This window comes from Apium graveolens, chromosome 2, assembly GCF_009905375.1.
Source record: "Apium graveolens cultivar Ventura chromosome 2, ASM990537v1, whole genome shotgun sequence".
Lineage (NCBI taxonomy): Eukaryota > Viridiplantae > Streptophyta > Magnoliopsida > Apiales > Apiaceae > Apium > Apium graveolens.
Window position 1 is genome coordinate 155615377 of NC_133648.1, and position 15509 is coordinate 155630885.

The window sequence follows — 15509 nt, forward strand, 5'->3', positions numbered from 1 at the left end:
TTTACCTTAAGAAGCTTTACGTTAATGGAAAGATGGAGGTCTTTAATGGCGATCCAAAAACGATGAACGGAGATCCTTAGCAGCTGCTCCTCAAGTGTGAAGCACTCCACCGGTATCCACCAAGAAAACAATGTAATGAAGGAGGAGGAGATGGAGAGAATTAGGGTTTTGTAAATCTTTTTGGTTGAGGCAAAAATAGGGTCTATAATAGTATATTTATAGGCAAAATTTTCATCTGAAAATTTTCTCATAAAATATTATTATTATTAACCCTTTATTATTCTCACTAATAATTAAAACACCTTTTAATTATTAATCCTTTTTCTAAACTCTTTAGAAATAATTCTCTCACTTGATTTAATTTCAAAAAATTAAATTCTTAATTAAATATATTAACAACCTTTTCTTAATTAATTTATAATTAATTAAATCTCATTTAATCAATTATTAAATTTGCCAATTAATTATTTATTTCATAAATAAATAATTATCAGCCATTATTAATTAATTCCTCCACCATTAAATCATTCTCTTTTATGGTGTGACCATGTAGGTTCAATATTAAGCCGGTAGTAGAAATAAATAATAATAAAACTATTTTATCATTATTTATATAAATTCTCTAATTCATTAAATATGATTAATTAATTAATCATATTTATTATACATCGTGAGGGATACTTCTCAGCATATCGCGACTATCCGGATAATACGAATTCACTGCTTAGAATACCAAGAACCTATTCAGTGAGTAGTTACCGTACAATTAATTCCTTCTACCCTGCAATGTCACGATTAAATACAAGGCATGGAACTTGTGTCAAGCCTATCTTATTTAATCACTTGTTTTCCCATTCACTATGCTTAGTTCTATTTAATGTAAATTAGAAACTCCTTTCTAATTTCATTCACTCTGGCCAGAGATTCCTGAACAAACATAAGTGGATCAACATTGAACATTCTCTTCCTACATTGGAAGGGGTAGATCCTTTATTGATCATACACTATCTTCGTGTACAAATTCCTATACCCAATAGAGCCCTTATAATTGTCCCTTGAAACTAAGAACTGAACCAAAGCATAGTTCAGTGTACACAAGATGACTATGATGACCTCAAGTCTAAGGATACTTTACAACTATCATTATTTGAACAACTGCTGACACGTGAATGAACTCCATCAGTTGTTCAGCTGTGTGAGTCATGTTCAGTGAACTTATTCTATAATAAGCACCTACATACTAGCTATAGTGTCACCACACAAATGTCTATGAGAACAGACATCCTTCATAATAAAGCAAGCATAGTATGTACCGATCTTTGCGGATTATTAATTACCAGTTAGTAATCCTACGACCAGGAACTATTTAAGTTTAGAGTTATCATCTTTTAGGTCTCATTATTATGATCTCATCACAATCCATAAAAAGTTTTACTCTAAACTGTGGTATATCTTAATTAAACATTTAAATAGATAGAGCCCACAATAAAAACAAAACAAGCCTTTTATTAATATCAATGAAATCAAAACAGATTACATAAAAGTTATTCATAAATCCTCATACATGATTGGACTTAGGACATATCTCTTTCAATCTCCCACTTGTACTAATGCTAATCACTCTGGTATCTAATACACATCTTGTCTTTATGACGATCAAAGTGACTCTGAGAAAGTGGCTTTGTGAGTGGGTCTACTACGTTGTTATGTGTGTCAACTCTCTCGACGTTGACATCTCCTCTTTTAATAATCTGAATTGCACCTCCATTCAGAGTAAACACGTACCCTGACATGGATTTGCTATCGCTTTCTGATTGAAAACTAGAGTCAGTATAACCCTCTATTTTTAACGTAGATTCACCACCAAAAATAAGAAAAATGTCCTGAGTCCTTCGCAAGTACTTAAGGATGTTTTTCACTGCTTTCCAGTGGTCTTCACCTGGATTGGAATGATATCTGCTCGTCACACTAATTGAATAAGCAATATCAGGCTTTGTACACAACATCGCGTACATGATAGATCCTATTGCTGAAGCATAAGGAATCTTACTCATACGATCTCTTTCCTCAGGTGTCTTAGGAGACATTTTTTCGGAAAGGGACACTCCATGGCTCATCGGTATGAGACCTCTTTTGGAGTTTTCCATGCTAAACCTTTTAAGCACTTTCTGGATGTATGTACCCTGGGTAAGACCTATCATTCTTCTAGATCTATCTCTATAGATCTTCATACCGAGAATATAGGATGCTTCTCCCAAGTCCTTCATGGTGAAGTTCTTTGATAGCCATACTTTAACTGATTGTAGCATCGGTATATCATTTCCTATAAGAAGTATGTCATCCACATACAATACAAGAAATGTTACCGCACTCCCACTAACCTTCTTGTAGACACATGGTTCATCTATATTTTTTGATAAAACCAAACTCTTTGATTATCTCATCAAAACGGATGTTCCATCTACGAGAAGCTTGCCTTAAACCATATATGGTTCGCAGCAGCTTACACACTAGGTGTTCATTTCCCTTGGAAAGAAAAACCTCTGGTTGTGTCATATACACTTCCTCCTCAAGTTCCCCATTGAGAAAGGCCGTTTTCACGTCCATTTTCCAGATCTCCTAATCGTTGTAAGTAGCAATCGCAAGCAAAATCCGAATTGATTTTAACAGGGCTACAGGCGAAAAAGTTTCATCAAAGTCAATCCCTTTCCTTTGTTTGAATCCTTTTGCCACGAGCCTAGCCTTATAGGTCTCCACCTGGCCATCTGCTCCAATCTTTCTTTTGTATACCCACTTGCACCCAATAGGCTTAACACCTTCAGGCGCCTCAACCAGAGTCCATACTTGGTTGGTATACATAGATTCCATTTCGGATTTCATGGCACTATGCCATTTCTCTGAGTCAACACTACTCATAGCCTCATTATAGGTCACAGGGTTGTCATCATCAATGATTGACAACTCATTGTCATTCTCAATGACAAGGCCATAATACCTCTCAGGTTGGTGAGACACTCTCTCTGTCCTATGAATGGGCTATTCCACAGAAGGTTGTTCAGTCTGAACAGGTGTTTCCACTTGATCCGTAGTAGTTTATGCTTCTTGAACTTCATCAAGTTCAATTTTGCTCCCACTTTTTCCTTCAAGGATAAACTCCTTTTCCAAGAAGGTAGCATGTCTGGAGACAAACACCTGATAATCGTTGTAAAAGTAATACCCCAAAGTCTCTTTAGGATATCCCACAAAATTACATTTTACGGATCGAGATTCCAGCTTATCTAGGTCAAATTTCTTGACATAAGCTGGACATCCCCAAATCTTAACGTGTTTAAGACTCGGTTTCCTTTCTTTCCATATCTCATATGGTGTTTGAGGAACAGATTTGGAAGGCACCTTATTTAGTAAATATGTTGAGGTTTCCAATGCATAACCTCATAGGAATACTGGAAGATTCGCATAGCTCATCATGGACCGAACCATGTCTAACAAAGTTCGATTTCTCCTTTCAGATACCCCATTCAACTGTGGAGTATATGGAGGAGTCCACTGGGAGGCTATACCATTTTCTTTAAGATAATCTAGAAACTCTCCATTCAAGTATTCACCACCTCGATCTGATCGAAGAGTTATAATACTGTGTTTGGTTTGTTTCTCCACTTCATGTTTATATTCTTTGAACTTTTCAAAGGCTTCAGACTTGTGTTTCATGAAATACACATATCTGAATCTAGATCTATCATCTATGAAAGTAATGAAGTACGAAAATCCACCCATGGCTTGTGTAGACATTGGTCCACATACATCTGTGTGTACCAATCCTAGCAAATCTACAGCCCTCTCTCCATGTCCACTAAATGGAGATTTGGTCATTTTACCCAATAGACAAGACTCGCATGTAGGATATGATTCAAAATCAAAGGGGTCAAGTATCCCTTCCTTATGCAATGTTCGCAGTCTATTTTCACTAATTTGACCTAGCCTACAGTGCCATAAATATGTCAGATTTTCATCATCTCATTTTCTTTTATTAGTTTGTTCAATCTGAAGTAAATCATGCTCTACGTCACATACATACAGACCATTATTTATAATACCACGTCCATAAAGAACATTATCTCTAAGGATAGAACATTCATTATTCTTAATAATAAATGAAAAACCATCCACATCCAACATAGGAATAGAAACAATATTCCTCATAATAGAGGGAACGTAATAACAATTATTCAAAATAATAGTCTTGCCCGTAGGCATATGTAAACTAAATGATCCTACAGATATGGCCGCAACCCTTGCTCCATTGCCCATACGTAGAATCACCTCATCTTTTTCAAGAGTCCTACTTCCTTTAGTCCTTGCAACGAATTGCAAATATGAGAACCACAGGCGGTATCTAATACCCAAGTAGAAATTTGACCTAGTGACATATTAACTTCGATCATGAACATGCCTGAATCAGAAGCGATAGTCTCACTACCCTTCTTCTTCAATTCTGCAAGGTAAACCTTGCAGTTCCTCTTCCAGTGCCCCAACTTGTTACAGTGAAAATAAACAGCTAAATTAGGACCAGTCAACTTGTGAGCATCTAGTATGCTCCGGAGTGATAGTGCAGAAGACATGACGAATATAGTAAATCTGTAAATGATAAACACATAACAACACTTAGCAAATATTCAATTTCATTTCAAAACACTATATGAATCGGGTCTTTATTCATAAGTGTCTCCCACTAGTTTATCTAATTTATTTAACCCCTTAAGTGAAAATTAAGCATTCATAATGCTAGTGGGAATAGGGATCCTACATTCCATCACACAACCTCGGCTGTGGCACGAAATGTCATGTGATGTTCAATAGGCAGACAACTCTTGTCAATTATATCTTATGTTATTCCCTAATATAACTTTAGCCTCTTGAATAATTGAGTCACGGCTGTGGCACGACAAACTCAATATTCTAAGTCAAGTCTAACCCATCATTTCGTATAATTGAATCAGTCTCCAACGGCCCATGGCTGTGGCACGTACCGACCTTTAGATTCTAATTCAATGTACACATCTCTATGTAATAGACAAGTATTTCTTATTTCGAAATCAAATCCCTCTGCTGTAGCACAAAATGACAATGATTTAAAAATAAGAACCATTTTCTACCATGTTGGAAGGCTATGACCGACACAAGCCCGTTGTGTCATTGGCCAATTACTACTTGATATTATTTAATTTTAGAGGGATTATATTACGTTACAATCATAATCATATTATAAAGAGATTCTTCCTTTTAAATTAAATATTTCAAATCAATAATCGATAATCAGATGATTCCCAGATCGGGTGGAGCATTGTCAAGAGGCGTCACTTAATAACCCTTTCTTATAGATAGAAATCTGTTGTTGACAGAATCATCCTTTCTCTCAATGTTGAAAATTCATATTCAATTACGTGTTTCATAAACACAAGAATCTCATGATCGTATTCATAATATTTATTGTAAGGCAAGAAACGATTCTTATTCTAGATTTTCTAGAGCACGCCTTATATTGATTTAAGTTCACCTAAATCTATCATCGCATGGTAAACATAGGCATATATCTCATATATAAAATTAAATAAACAAGTAAATGTAAAGTGCATTAAAGTAAATGTGTTTGGTTATGGCTCCATCCTATGTGATCTTTATCAAGCTCATGATAAAGATCAAGGTCAATCTAATATGGTGATGGAAATAAATACAACTACTTATTACATAAGTCTTCTTGTATGCCTCGTCTTCTTCTTTGTATCACCTCCATTGGATAGCCTTCTTGAGTCTTCAATTACATTACATGATTGAAAGTAAAACTAATCTAATGAACTTACAAGAATAACTCGAGTTACATTCGAGATTTATGATTACAAAGATTGACGACATGCAAGTCATATTTAAAACCAAAACCAAAACCATTATACTAAGGTCGAAAGGCCATAACCATCCACCATGCTCATACAACACATAAAAGCATGTTAAAACACATAATCTGATCTGAACATATCATATTATCCATGATCTAATCATAAAAAGAAAATATGACAAAAATCAGAAAAATCAGAATCAAATCAGAAAAACAAGAATCACTGTTTACGGGTAGTAAACGACGTCAAACGCCTTACAGACGAGTCGTTGATATTTTTAGCTATCAGATTTGTTCAGACGCTCGTTTACCTATGGAATAGGGTATTCGTTTGCGTAAATCGGACACCAGACCCAGATTTCAGCAAATCTGCAGCAGCCAATTCAGAATCTGTATCTAATATGATTCTTATAATTAGAACAAACATAAATCATGTATATATCAGTATATATACATATTACATAATCATCTTATGATTATACAACTCACATGAATATCATATATTCAAAACCATACATATATAAGCATATTATATCAACATCAAATCATGGCGAATCACGTACATGCTCATATATCGAAAATAGTTAAACACATAAACGAATTAAAAACTTTTCGCCAGTAGCTCTGATACCACTGAAGGGTTTTTAGCACATAAACGCAGCAAAAACGTAAATTTAAATCTTAAAAAAAACCCAAACCTTCCGCAGGATCCATGCGAAAAATAATATTTAATTCGTAGTTCAGTATGTTTACCTTAAGAAGCTTTACGTTAATGGAAAGATGGAGGTCTTTAATGGCGATCCAAAAATGATGAACGGAGATCCTTAGCAGCTGCTCCTCAAGTGTGAAGCACTCCACCGGTATCCATCAAGAAAATGATGTAATGAAGGAGGAGGAGATGGAGAGAATTAGGGTTTTGTAAATCTTTTTGGTTGAGGCAAAAATAGGGTCTATAATAGTATATTTATAGGCAAAATTTTCAGCTGAATATTTTCCCATAAAATATTATTATTATTAACCCTTTATTATTCTCACTAATAATTAAAACACCTTTTAATTATTAATCATTTTTCTAAACTCTTTAGAAATAATTCTCTCACTTGATTTAATTTCCAAAAATTAAATTCTTAATTAATAATATTAAGAACCTTTTCTTAATTAATTTATAATCAATTAAATCTCATTTAATCAATTATTAAATTTGTCGATTAATTATTTATTTCATAAATAAATATTTATCAGCCATTATTAATTAATTCCTCCACCATTAAATCATTCTCTTTTATGGTGTGACCCTGAAGGTTCAATATTAAGCCGGTAGTAGAAATAAATAATAATAAAACTATTTTATCATTATTTATATAAATTCTCTAATTCATTAAATATGATTATTTAATTTATCATATTTATTCTACATCATGAGGGATACTTCTCAGCATATCGCGACTATCCGGATAATACGAATTCACTGCTTAGAATACCAAGAACCTATTCAATGAGTAGTTACCGTATAATTAATTCCTTCTACCCTGTAATGTCACGATTAAATACAAGGCATGGAACTTGTGTCAAGCCTATCTTATTTAATCACTTGCTTTCCCATTCACTATGCTTAGTTCTATTTAATGTAAATTAGAAACTCCTTTCTAATTTCATTCACTCTGGCCAGAGATTCCTGAACAAACATAAGTGGATCAACATTGAACATTCTCTTCCTACATTGGAAGGGGTAGATCCTTTATTGATCATACACTATCTTCATGTACAAATTCCTATACCCAGTAGAGCCCTTATAATTGTCCCTTGAAACTAAGAACTGAACCAAAGCATAGTTCAGTGTACACAAGATGACTATGATGACCTCAAGTCTAAGGATACTTTACAACTATCATTATTTGAACAACTGCTGACACGTGAATGAACTCCATCAGTTGTTCAGCTGTGTGAGTCATGTTCAGTGAACTTATTCTATAATAAGCACCTACATACTAGATATAGTGTCACCACACAAATGTCTATGAGAACAGACATCCTTCATAATAAAGCAAGCATAGTATGTACCGATCTTTGCGGATTATTAATTACCAGTTAGTAATCCTACGACCAGGAACTATTTAAGTTTAGAGTTATCATCTATTAGGTCTCATTATTATGATCTCATCACAATCCATAAAAAGTTTTACTCTAAACTGTGGTATATCTTAATTAAATATTTAAATAGATAGAGCCCGCAATAAAAATAAAACAAGCCTTTTATTAATATCAATGAAATCAAAACAGATTACATAAAAGTTATTCCTAAATCCTCATACATGATTGGACTTAGGACATATCTCTTTCACTCTGGCCCTAATCATAACCATCTGGTCCATAAGATAAGCATCTGGAATAATCGGTATGCTTCGATGTTAACCTATCATCAAAGTATATATCAGGATATAAATAGTGTGTAATCTATTGGAATATGAATAGAGTATTCAACATATGAAGAATAATTAGAAGCAAGATAAAAGTATGATCAAAGAACCATAATTGTGTTTCAGTGAATTTGAATAAAAGTAATCAATATTCAATGTATCGGGAACTTGAGTCAGATATAGAATTAAGCATAACAATTCACTATTCTGAATTTAGAATAGGGGAAAACTTGCCTAGTATGCGTTATATTCCAAATCCATCACTACTATCTATCACTAGCTTGAACTACCTCATTGGATTCGTATCTACCAAGGAAAGATACCAATTTAATTGACTTATACCTTAATCGTATATCAATCCGAATCCACGCAACCCTTATTGTATACCCGTATGATAATTATTGACTCGTATAATAATTAACTAGCATTTAAGACTCGACTGACCACATAAATCATATAGCAAATAAGTCAAATAGTCATTCTAGTCTTTAAAACATTTTTTAGAACCGAAATTGAGACATTATTCTTATTATTAAACAATATCTGACTCGTTTCTAATTTTTAGAATTTATTAGACTCGTATGCCTAATTAATCGGGTTTATAAACAAATAAATATCGAAATCCGACTCGTTTCCAAAAGAAATTAAGATTCAAAACTCTTTTAAATAGATCATTTTTATGAATTTAGGAGTGTTCATTTCATTTAAAACGGACAAATGGTTCAATTAATATTCAATTAATAAGAATAATTCAATTATTATTCAAAATAATTAATTATTTAAATTAATTAAATGTTAATTATATTTTCAAATAATTATTTAAGAATAATTAGAATTAAAAATGATTTTTCCAGAATTTTTGAAATTTAAATGAATCTGAAACAAATTATTTAAATAAACTGATTAATTATTAAAATAATTAATCAATTTAAATAAATAATGAATAAATGATAAATAAATTAAAATTAAATAAAATTTGGATTTTTGGAAAATATTTAAAACAAAGATTTATTTATAAAATAAATCAATCAATTAATTAAAATAATTGATCAATTTATTTAAATAAATAAAACTAATTTTTAGAATTTTTAAAAATAAAAGTAAAAATAAAATTCAAAAATAAGTTTTGAAACAGGAATTGGGAAATAATGGATCAAAATCGGGTTTGAATCCCGGTCACCAAGAAAAAACGGGTCGTCGGCCGGACTTAATAATCCGGCGACCTTTCCCAGATTCCGGCCACCTAGTCCACGCCAAATCGAATCGATTTCAATCGAATCTTACCCCGTTTTCAATCACCAGAAACACAACAACCCAACCACAAGCTCCATAACTACAGACGACCATTGTATCGTCTTCTCCGACAAGAACACGACCAACTCCGACGGCCTTTACAGTTTCCAATAAAGTCAATTTCGGGCTAAAATCAGTACCGTTTGTACTGATTTTTGCAGGGTTTCAATTGTAATGAACGTCCTTAACAATATTCAAGCCGCACCTAAATCTAATAACCCCTAGATCGAATTCTCCGGCCAAGTCAAAACTTTTTCCGGCCAAATAGCAATTTTATTCATTTGTACATGAAATTATGAGTTTAATGTGCCAAAACAAAGGTAATCACTTGTACAATCTAAACCATATACTCAAACACATCTCAGATTAACCAAATTTGAAAAATGATTAATTGAAATTAACATAAATCCTAGAATTTGAATTACATTATCTAATTACAGTTTGATGATATAAATTATATAAATCGATTGTAAACAACCATATGAAGCTATTCAAGCAATCAATTTCATCAGATAACCCTAGAATCAAAAAACCCTAATCCAGTGAAAAACCCTAGAATCACAAATCAAAATTCCATGAATAAAAACATGAAATTGATCACATAATCATGTAGAACAGTTCAAATCCTTCAATTTGAGTACTTGCATGATAGTATTTGTATTTCAGAAGCTCCTAAAATCATAGTTTGATTTTCAGATTATCAAAAACCATAATCCCCAATTCTGTAGAGAATTTTTATTATTTTTCTGATTTTTAATGATTTTTATATAATCAATTAATAAAAATAATGATTTTTATATAATCAATAAATAAAAATTAGGTTATTTATAATTACAAGATAATATCCCTAATTAAAATTTAGGCCCTAATTATATCTCTTGATAAAATTAATTGGCCCTTAATTAATAATATATGGGGAATAATTTTTCAATTTTTAATTTCAAATAAATATAAAATATATGCCAAAATTTCCCAAAAATTGTGAATAATTCAAAAATACAAAGATATGAAAAATTTGAAAGTCCCATGATTTTATAAAAAGAAAATATGATTTTATGGGCTTTTGAGCACCCATAGGTGCCCGAAAAAATCATTTTTAACGAAACAAGATATTTTCTAAATTAACTGGATGTTAGGAAAATCGATATGGTTTATGCCATACTAAGAAAAATGAGGCCAATTATTTTATATGAAATATCAGCTATTAAAACAAAGTCTGGGTTTTATAACTTTTGATATAAAAGCATTTAACACGTAATAAAATACCCGAAAAAAACCCCGAACTACACGGAACATATACAGCACGTATCATCTATTATTTTATGACTAATTACACTTAATAATATAATAAAACAAATAATACTCATTTATTATGATATTAAACAGTCATAATTTCTCATCCGTTACAACCCCCCTCTGTGTTGTACTCAATATCTAACAGTTAGTAGACAAATGATTAACACGAACACATTTTACACATATATTTCTTGGTGCATACTTATCAGGTGTGTAGTTGTTATATTTTTTTAATCCCTACTTTCCCATTCCTGTTTGTTTTCCTTTTTGATTCTGCTTTGACCTCAATATTTTCTAACCTGTCATTCAATTGCTTCATTGATAGATGCCCTACATTCACTCTCCCTGCATCATTGGTCTTACTTGATTCTCTTGAGACAAAATTCTTGGTAATTGGACCATATTTCTCATTAAGCTTTGCTAGCTTTCCTGTGTTGATATTCTTTGTCTCTTTCAACGGATGAGGTTCATCTTTCAACGTATGAGCTTTGTCTTTCAACAGATAAACTTCATCATCCGTTAATTCAACATCCGTTGATAGACCATCAACTAACTCTTGATTCAGTTTCTTCTTGTCTTTCTTCCAGAAATGACTCAATACCTTGAACTTTGGCAATATGTGCACTAACATCCCCAAATGATTTTCCGGCTTTAATGACTTCTTCCTCTCGTTCAAGCTACTTTCTCAGAATTTCCCACAGTTAACTCATCTTTAGAAATCATACACTAAATTTTCAATTTCTCAAACTTGATGAATTGAGTTTCTAATCATTTCTATCACTTAAAAACACATTATTCTTTTAAATTCTATTATTCTCTTTTGTGAGTGATTTAAATGTGACACGCAAATGATATAATTCAATAGACATATCATTAATAGCATCATTGCATTCATCTTTAGAAAGTTGTGTAATATTAGTATTGATTACTTGATTTCTAGATGAGCTAACCTCTGTTTCATCTGACTTGGCCATGAGAGCTAGGTTGACATAGTTCATGTCTTAATCTGCATCATCTCAATTAGCTGCCCAGTCATTTTCTTGAGTAATAAAAGCCTTTTTCTTTTATTTGAGCAACTCAAAATACTTCCTTTTGTAGTCAACAGATTCAAATCTCTTTTTATCAGAATTTGGCTTTCTACACTCATTTGTAAAATGACCACTCTGCCCACACTTGAAACATTTGAATTTGGTTTTGTCAACCATGTTTCAGTTGACTTTGCATCTCCAATTTTTTTTTGAATTTGATTTTTGCAAATCTTCTAGACAGAAAAGCTAGATGCCCATCAACCTCATCCATATCATCTTGACTTGGACAGTCTTCATGTTCATCCATCAACCCTTTTCCATTGCTCATGTCAGGCCTGCCTTCACAAACACTGAGGTTTAATGCAGATTTAACAGGTTCAACCTTCAACTCCACTGCTCTCTTTTGCTCAGCTACCAATGCCATGGATCCAATTTTCTTTCTTCCCTTCTCTCTCAGCTCATCCTGTTCCAGCTCAAGCTCATAGGTCTTTAAAATGCCATATAGTCTTTCAAGAGTAAATTCTTTGTACTCTTGTGAATTTCTTAGAGAGTCTGTCATTAGCTTCCATTCCTTTGGTAAAGATCTTAGGAATTTCAGGTTGGGATCCTTTTTTTAGTAGACTCTTCCATACAAATTTAGTCCATTTAACAACTTCTGAAATCTACAGAAAGTGTCATTTAGTGACTCACCATCTTCAAAGTGGAAGTGCTCATATTGTTGTATTAAAAGTTGCATCTTGTTCTCTCTGACTTGCTCAGTACCCTCACATAGTACTTGAATTTGATCCCAAATTTCCTTAGCAGTTTTACCATTTATGATATTGTCAAACATGTCTGAATCAAGACCATTGAATAAAATATTTATGGATTTTTTATCGTTGTGAACTGCTTCAATATCTTCATATGTCCATTCTGATTTGGGCTTTGGAACAGTTTGCTCATTTCCAATAGCTTCACCAGCTTCTGTTGCAGCCCTGCGAGGAACATAAGGTCCATTATCTATACAGTTGACATAGTTTTCATCTTGAGAGAGTAGATGAAGGTGCATCTTCACTTTTCAGTGATGATAGTTGTCTTTATCTAGAATTGGAATCTTCACTCCAACATCATTTATGCTCATGTTGTTTGATTGCTTTGATCTTTAAACTCTTTGTGTGTTAAGAGCTCGCTATAATTCCAATTCTTATTCCCTAACAATATAACAACAAAATTACAAAAGGGGGTTGAATGGAATTCTGGTTTCTTTTTGCTTTTATGAAAAAAAATTCTTAAATATACAACTGATTTTTGAATATGCAAGAATGCAAATAAGACATTGAGAGTATTTAAATAACACAAAGTAAATAAACAGGAGTTTAAAAACTTTCTGGTGGACTGTCTTTCCACCAGAGATGTATATATTGAGAAAATCTTTGTGATGCAAGAATGCACACAGCTGCTTACAAGTATTTTACAACTTAGAACTTGAGAGACTAAAGATACAACTTGCTTGCTCTTGTTGTTCTAAATATTGTAATTCTTGACAACTAAAATACTTGCTATACTTTGGTTATATATTACCAAGTTACATGTGTAATGAGACAAGAAAATAATATTCCTATCAGCTAGGTCCATTCATATCTTTCTTCATTTTTCAGTCCAATGCAATCCAAGTTATATACAACATCTTTGAACGAGCTTGTCTTGCATGAAAATGGAAATGCTTCATTTTCTTCTAGCACCTGCAATTAGTATAACACCCTCCAAATCCGGGGTATAGATTTGGGGCATTATTAACACTAATTACTCACTAAACCTGTACAAGCAAGATATCAAAAAAATAATTTCCCCGAACTACAACTACTCAGGATCTTTTCAAGGTTAAGGATTGAAAACAAGAACCACAACAAACTTTATTACAATTTAAACTAAATCAACTGTCTCAAGAACTCTCTTTGTTACAAAACTTTATTCTATTCACATTTTAAACTAAACAACTTTTATTCAATCTATCGCTATTACTTATCCTGTTACACCTGATCTAGTAATTCAAAGCTCTCTTCTGGGATAGGGAAAAACACCCTTGGTATAAGAGGGTCCCGCTGCTTTACTCGCTTCTTCACTACTCGGGTTCTGATGGGTTTTATTCTCAACCTTAACTGAAAAACAATGTTAATAACAATAGAAGGGGTGAGCCAAAATTGCTCAATAAGCCTGCATCAATGTATATAGTATAATGAGAAAAGAATATATGAAACATAATCTGCTGGTTTGAACAACCATCTGTTTCTGTATAGAATAATAACTTGCCATTACTGGCGAGTACCAAATGAACAAGACTGAAAACAAGAACCAACATATGCACTATAACCTGCTGATCAGTCAGGATACAGTACGGATCTATACCCAACTGCATAGACCCAACCAACATAAGGGGTACCCAGGCAACTATGGCCTCATAATCAATGGTCCGGTTAATACTCGGCCCGTATCGTAACCATCCAGTCCATAGCTTAGCATCCGGAGCAATCGGTACGCTTTTGATGTATCCCAACATCAGGATATATCAGAATATATGTAAGTAAGGGTATCAATATTGGAATATGAATAGAGGGTTCAATAAATTAGGAGAAATCAAGAATCAAAATGAAATAGAAACAAGAATCAATAATTGTGTATCAGTATATGTTAACAATAATTATCAAGGTGCAATTGTTATAGAAAGTGTGATGTACTTCACTATTCTGAACTTAGAATAGGGGAAAAACTTGCCTAGTGTGCACTTCAACTCGTACGATTCACTGCCTTCTACTTTTGGCTTGATTCTCTTTGAGGATAGAGAATCTATCAAGGAAAGACATTCGTTTAGATAACTTACTTCATACGCGTATCTCGAATTGATACCACGTAGCCCTAATCGTCTACCCATACGATTCTATCAGACTCGTGTATATAAATATATATAATTATAGAGCATATAAGGTTTGTATAATCACGTAAAGAACATAGCACATAAGGTATATAATTGATTTTAGACTCGTAATTATTTTTAGAATCGATACTAGGCTTATACCTGCACTACCCCTGATAGGCCTACAAATAATTAACTATCACAAGACTCGCTTTTGGAAGAAATTATGATTTATAATTATTTTTAATGGAATCAGGTCATTTTTCTGAGTCTAAGGATCTTCATTTTACTCAAATCGGACTAACGATTTAATTACTACGCAATAAACAAGATTTAATTAATTATTAATCAATTATAAATAATTATTCATAATTAAATAAACCTTAATTATATTTTTAAATAATTATTTAATATTGATTATATTGTAAAATAATTAATCCCTAATTTTTAGAATTAATTACAAATTATTACAATTTATTACCAATTATACAATTAAATCGATCATTTACGAATAATTATTCAATATGAATAACTATTATGACACTCTTCAAATAAATAAACTATCGCTCGAATAATAGTCCAACTTATCGATCAACTACTCGTATTACTACGAATTACTCGCGTTATTCGACTAATTATCGAACCATTAATCATGATATATTTTTAACCTTATTTATTAATTAATTACTTAATTA